General features: G+C 36.4%; 1 long non-coding RNA gene across 1 annotated transcript in view; it reads right to left on the bottom strand.

The window, feature by feature from the left end:
- Positions 1-3,610: 3,610 nt before the first annotated feature.
- Positions 3,611-7,055, bottom strand: part of LOC125689027 (uncharacterized) — a 104,784-nt gene continuing 101,339 nt past the window's right edge. The window contains exons 2-3 of the long non-coding RNA XR_007374999.1: positions 4,753-4,862; positions 3,611-4,490 (exon numbers count right to left, since the gene is read on the bottom strand). This is a non-coding gene — a long non-coding RNA (uncharacterized LOC125689027). The remainder of the gene's footprint in view (positions 4,491-4,752; positions 4,863-7,055) is intronic.

Below are 7,055 nucleotides of genomic sequence, written 5' to 3'. Positions count from 1 at the left end.
TTTTTTGAGAAAATACATGACATTTGCTACAATGGAAGAAAAGTTGGCAGCATTATTTCTACCTGCATGCTGCATTGACAAATGTATTTCTAAAATTCATCATATTTAACACTTGTTCTGGTTCCACAAATAGATATGAAGTAGTGAAGATTTTTAAGAATTTACATTTATTTTCCAATATTCTACCAGTATTATTAAGTAAAGGAAAAGAGCCAGGCATCATTATTAAATATTAGGCTACTAAGCGCAGATAGTGTGTATATTCAATTTTATACTGAGGTTTTATTGATCCCTTGTTTTTTGATGCTTACATGGAAAATCTGAAATGTTAGCTGTGATTTATTCTAACAACTGAATAATGGTAAAATTGAGAAAAGATCAGGGATTTTTCTAGGCTTGTAGAAACACAGAATTTTCTTAATTTTTTTTTTTTTTTTTTTTTTTTTTTTTTTCATGTTAGAGTGGTTTGGTAGTACAAATCCCAGTTTCTGAGCACAACCAGGGGCAACAAGCACAGGAGTAGAAATTTGTCCAACTTATGGCAGACTGCCCAGTAATTAGATACACTTCTCTACAATTTATTTTTTCAGATGCACCATCCTTACTTGAATAGTTGTTTCCTTCACAGTACAACTATGAACTGGGTATGATAGACTAGGTCTGAATTACAAAACAATGCCTCTCCACTTAACATGTTTTGTATGGGTAAGCCTCAATTTTAAACAGAGCTCCAATGAAGGCAGTAAGGCTTAGCGTGGCCAAAATTGCAGAGAGTAATGGGGACATAGCTGAATTGTTCCAACTTTGATGCCTATCAGTCTCACTAGGCAAAAGACCAAATGCTGGAGGAACTAAGGGACCATGAGATCCGATGGTGATACCATCAGTATATGTGTCACTCACTGAGAAGTGGAAGATGTATATTTTTATTTGGGTATTGTCCAACACTGAATTAGAGTAGTTTTACACAGTGCAGTGAACAGTCATCAGAAAACTGTTGGCTTCTTGCAGGTTGAGCTGATTTAACTGTCCATTTACAGATGGGAGATTTAAATTCTTGCAAATGAATTCTGCTTTCTGTGCAGTAGCTATTGTATACCTCTAATTTTGAAATAACTTCTGTGAAATTCTCGGTATTCAGGTAGTTTTGATATTTTACAAAGTTAAAATAGAAGAAAGTAGAAAGAAAGTAATAACAAGCTTATCTTGCTGTACTTAATGGTACAAATATGTGAGCTGTGGATGATATTCGAGATCATGAAATTAAATATGGGACATGGTGTACAGTAGCAGGAAGGTCCCTTTAAATCTTCTATGTTTTGCTTCCAGTCTGATGAATTCTAGATTTTTACCAGTCCCTTCCCCTTTCATGCTCTCTCTATGGTTATGAGCAAGTTGTTTAACCCATCTGTATCTATATCTCAGACTTTACTCCCATATACCATGTTTACCCATGTTGACAGAACACCCCCTCTGAGATCATTTATATGTGGCAAAATGAGACCTTTGCTCATAAGACCATGCTATATTTTTCATGTCCTAGGCTAATCTGAGAAAATGCTCTTGTTTGCTACCCTAGCTGTAGCCATTCTAGAGATTTTGTCAATGCATTATCTGTCAGGCAGTCTGATTTTATATCTATACCAACATAACTACAGTGGCAGAACACAGTTTCACCTAAGGAATTCGTCTGTTCTGTTTTTCTGTTGTGATGCAGTTGGTTCAGATTATTCAAAATCTCATATTGCTGAAACCTCATATAATTATCCATATATTTTAGGATCTGAGGATCTTCAAATCACTTCCTGTTTTTAATTCTTGCTCTCTTGGCGAACCTATGGAGCGAAAATGTACCTAATCCTTACCCAGCAGTCAGGATGATTCTGATAGAATCTCAGTCTAATACAGATGTTTTCATCCTGGAACATTATCAGAACTAGATTCACTAGTACTGTCTGCTGTTACAGTCTGAAGATCTGACAGCATTTGCAATAGCAGTGGTTCCTCAATCAGATCAGTTGTAATTTGAGAATGATAGCATAAATAGAGCTGATCCACTAGCCCCATGGGCTGATTCCTCACATGCTCAGGCCCCCACAGAGTGATCAAGCTGTCATCTCTAGAGCAAGTTTTGACCAATATCTCTGCAACAGTCAATCAGTCCACCTTTAATGGTCATCAACAAGAGGAAAAAAGACAGACAAAAAGCAATTACAGTAAGAAAAGTTTTGTTTGAAAAATTAGCTTTCTACACTATTTTGTGAATGTGAAGAGTACAGTCAGTAGTGTGTTAGGTATAAGAATGGCCAGAAGTGGAAAGGTGCTCAAAGTCAGCACAAACACAGTAAGACAGAATTGAATATTCTGCACTTTTTGTAAGAGAAAAGTTGGTCAGCATTTTGTTGGACTGAATGGGGTGAAGGAAGGGGAGTTCAACAAAACTGGCTCTGGTCACAGGTGATTAAAGATATCCACCTAAAGTATTTTTCTAGTTCTACCATGTCAGTCACTATTCTAAAAATAAGGCATTACGAATAATAGTATCTAAGGACTGATAACTGTGCTGTGTAGCATCATGTGATATGACAACGCACAGGAGAGTTTACCAGCAGGGCCGTAACTCTTCAGTAGCTCAGATTAATGAAGGCAACGTCAAAATTCCTGCAAAACTCAGGAGAGAGCCTTTGCTTTCGGCTCTGCAGCAGGAGGAGGCCGTACTTTCTCCCACTGTGAAATTTTGAGTAGTCTTCTATCTTCTATCACAGAAATAAAACCACTATATGCTTGTGATAGAACACCTACCAGAGAGAGAGATACTTGTCTGCAAATCCATGCGTTTACCTTCAAGGCTGTTTCATGCTTGCAAGATACCAGAACTACTCAATTAAAAAGACTAATATACCGTATATGAGAACCTTATGACTTAAAGCATGGTTTGCAGAAAGGGAGGGAATGCAGAAAATGGAAGAATAGGGGCTAAATATCTGAGAATGAGTTCAGTAATATACTGTCCAACAAAAATGTTGGAGTTAAACAACCATTGGGCAACTTTGGCTCTGTTTACAATTCTGTTGCAGCCTTTAGAGTGTACTGAATGTAGTAGCAAAACTAAACCTTGTCACCTTTGAATGTCACAGGTCTGTTGAATGCGTGTAAGGTGAACAGTTCATTGCAGCTCTAATACAACATTCTGATGCTTTTCAGGCAAAAATCAATAATTAATGTTCCACTATAGAACTTAATGACACAGCTAACATCAAATATTGCTCTCTTTTCTAATGACATCTCTCATAACACAAATCATTTGTAAAAGCAAAGTAGTGGTAATGCTTGAATAGAGCACATTAACAAAAAAAAGCCCAATCTTTTCCCTCACATCCTCCTCCTCTCCCTCCCCCCCCCACCCCCCCCCAAAAAAAACACAAACCAAAACAACCAACCAGCCAAACAACAACAACAACAAAAAACCAACACAAAACCAACCAACCAAAATAGAGTGGACATATATGTGTGATAGAGATCCTGAGGCAAAATGAGTGTTTCATAGTTGTTTTTATTTAACACTAGATAAAATATCCAAAGGGAAAAAAAATCAGCGAAACTACCCGAAACAACAACACAAAACATGACATGAAAAGACAATGCAATCTCCCATAAAGAACATGCACATTGTGTTTTCATACGGTCACTTTTGATTGCATCATGAAGGCCTAATAGTCCGAGTCTTCCAAGAATAGGCATAACTTCAAAAGATCAGAATCTCAGAATTATATTTGCATAAAATAATAAGCCAATACATTTCTATCTGACACTGTTCTCTTTAGAAAACATTTCCCCCCTCCTCCCCCCAACCTTGAATCCTTGACAAAGTTATTTGGTGTATCTAGTGCAGGACAGTGTGGACCATTCAAACTCCAATCAAATATCAGTAACAAAATGATGGGGCTCATTATGTACAAATGTTAACCTTTGTCTGCTGGACTAATTACCTTCTGATTTCCTGTGGTTTGTGTGGAAAGAGACTGCTGCAGGGAGAAACGTTGAGCACTTTTATACAGGCCATTGCTCTGAATAGTTTTAAAATTTTACACTTGTCTAAGACACGGACTGCCAGCTTCTCCAGAAGAATGCTGTAGGAGACTAATAAAGCTACTTTTAATAAAGATAATGGCTTTATTAAAAGTAAACTACATCAACACCCTTTCTCTCATCCTCCAGGATGGTCACTTTATCACAGAAGGAGGCGAGGTTGGTCAAGCAGGACCAGTCATGCATTTAATGAACACATACTGGCTGGGCCTGATCCTCTGGTTCTCCCACACATGCAGTGCGATCTCACTCAAGATGATCTGTTCCATGGTCTTCCCTAATGCCAAGATCAGACTGGAAGTCCTGTATTTCCCCGGATCCTTTTTCTGATCCTTCCTGTAGATGGGTGTCATGTTAGCAAGTCTCCAGTCATCTAGGACCTCCCCATTTGACCAGGACTGCTGAAAAAAGACAGAAGGGAGCTTGGCAATCACATTCTTCAGCTCCCACGATACCCACAGGTGTATCTCATCTGGCCTTTTCACAAGTCATGTAGCAGCAGCAGGTCACTAACTATTTCCCTGAACTGTGGGGGGTATATTCTGCTCCCTGTCTCTATCTTCCAGGTTAGGGCACTGAGTAACCCAAGGGTGACTGGTCTGACTATGAAAGACAGAAGAAAGAAAATCAACTCTATCCCAGCTGAAGCAAGGACAAACTTACTGAGAGCAAATGGAATCCTTTGTCATCTTCTACCAGTCCAGGAGGAATACAGTTTTCCAGTGTCAGTGCTTAGAGTTCTTCAACATCAGAGCCAACTTGACACCCAGGACCTAACAGTAAAGGCTAAAGATTTGTCAGATAATGTACTTTGACTCTATTTAGTAACTGCAGAGATTATTTGTCTATTTGGTAGTGAAGTTATTACTAGTAATAATTGGTACGTCTGTGTAATTATGATGCAAAGAGTGGAAAACCAACATAATAAATTTCTGCTATCTAATTTATGTCCTTCTCTTTTCAGAGAAAGAAGGAAAAGCTCAAGAAAGTTGTATGAGTGAATTGAAAAAGCAACTATTTTCCAAGATAATTAAAATGTCAGAAACTACTTTTCCTGCCACATCTAAGAAAAACCTGGTCTGGGACTGAGTCTGGGTAAGCTGGACCCCTAAAAATAAGTACTTTAGTTTCCTAAAGAGCCAGTATAAACTTCAGAGAACACCAAAGGCTCTTGGGCTAACTGCAACCTAACTACAAGTGGAGTGATTACTCCTCTGCAGACCTTCAAAGGTACTTATACATTTAATTTAGGAGAGATTTTTCAGCTGGCATCTGAAATACTCTGTTGAAGAATGTAAGTCTAGATACTTACTGAAAACTAACTCTAGTGACAGTGTAAATAAAGCAGCCTAATCTCTTCAACTGGGGGAATGATCAGTAGTTGTTTGATCTTATACTTTTTTCTGAAGAAATCGGTGATCAAATAAATAAAACATTAATATGATGTATTTCAGAGTGTTAAAAAAAAATAAAGAATGGTTGATTCAGAAGGGAAATTTATTATAGCAAGTGCTGAATGATCTTTCCTTGTTATATTATTGAATCTTCTGTTTCATTTTCTACAACAGAAACTGAAATATGACTTTCTTCGTTATTAACTGTTATCAAGCATCTTAGGAATGAAATCTCACTCCTATTATGTGCCATATTCTGTACCATATTCTTGGAAACAAGCTGTTCTTTTGTTCCACTTGGTTTTATTTGTATAATATCTTTATTATTGACAATGACACACTGACAACATGTTTTGATTCACCTTTTTGCAGTATTTTTGTACACGTTGAAATATGAGAGGGTTAAGAAGTGTTTTCATATATTTTAGATTCCTTAATTGGAAAAAGATTTTTTTTAATTCCAAATAATAACAGTATTCTTTATGTCACCACTAAGCGTTTAATGCTTTTCAAGAGATCGTGATCGTGAACAAGATTGATGATGATATTTGTCCTAAGTCTTCAGTACTACCAGACAAGAAGAAAATAGTAAGGTTGTAATAGAACTACGAAGTAATATGTGTTATCTTGTCAAACAAAGACTGGCACTACAATTGCATTCAGCTGAGCAAATTCAAAAAATACATCCTTAAGTGAAGAAATTGAATGCCACTTTATTCAATTGCTTTTGTTGAATTGTGATCCTGAATTGTGATGCACAGTTAGTGATAAAGAGGCTTAATTTCCTGGAAACCACCTTGCACTGTTAGGGAAATATCTTCAAGTTAAAACTGAAATTGGAATTGAAACCTCCTCAAATAGAAAATATTATTTTTTTCCCCCATATAATCTTAAATATATATTTAAATCCATCTATATTTTAGTAAGAATAAAATAATTCAGCAAAATAAGTTATGCTTCAGACTTCATTTGGTAGTCTAAACATAAGGAACTTGTATTATTTGACATGCACTAAGATATCTTAGTCAAATATAGGACTGGCATATAATAGGAGGTGTATGGAAGTTCAGAGTCCTGGACTATCAGCAGAGGCCAAGCAGTATACTAGGATAGTAGAAGAAAAATAGTGATGCAGACACTTCTGATAGGCAAATGGATGAAGTTCTTAGTTTTTGTGCAGCTAATTCAGATTAGTGAAAGTATAGTGGCTGTCAGAACACTTGAGCTTATGAGGTAAAAAAAAGTTTCTAAGAAAATGCAGTAATCTTGGACATTCAGTGACCCAGATTCAGAAAAGGAGTAACTTAAAGACATTTCCTTTTTCATATTTTTTTTTTATAGTGTGCAGCATTCAATATCTGAGTATCATTAAGAATTTTGAATGTCTTCACATTCTTTATCATTTGAAACAGATTCTAATTAGAGTGTTTTGTTGACTGCTCAGTTATATCCTTCATTATGTAAAAAAGTTGCTGATGTAAATTAAGAAATATTTCAGTCATTTAGGCAAACCGAATGTCATTTTTATTAGAAAGGTTTGAAGAAATTATTTGTGAAGGTTCTTAAAATAAC

Source organism: Lagopus muta, chromosome 2 (genome assembly GCF_023343835.1).
Source record: "Lagopus muta isolate bLagMut1 chromosome 2, bLagMut1 primary, whole genome shotgun sequence".
In the NCBI taxonomy this organism is placed as follows: Eukaryota; Metazoa; Chordata; class Aves; order Galliformes; family Phasianidae; genus Lagopus; species Lagopus muta.
The sequence above is the reverse complement of the archived record's forward strand: the minus strand, read 5'-3'. Positions and strand labels throughout refer to the sequence as shown.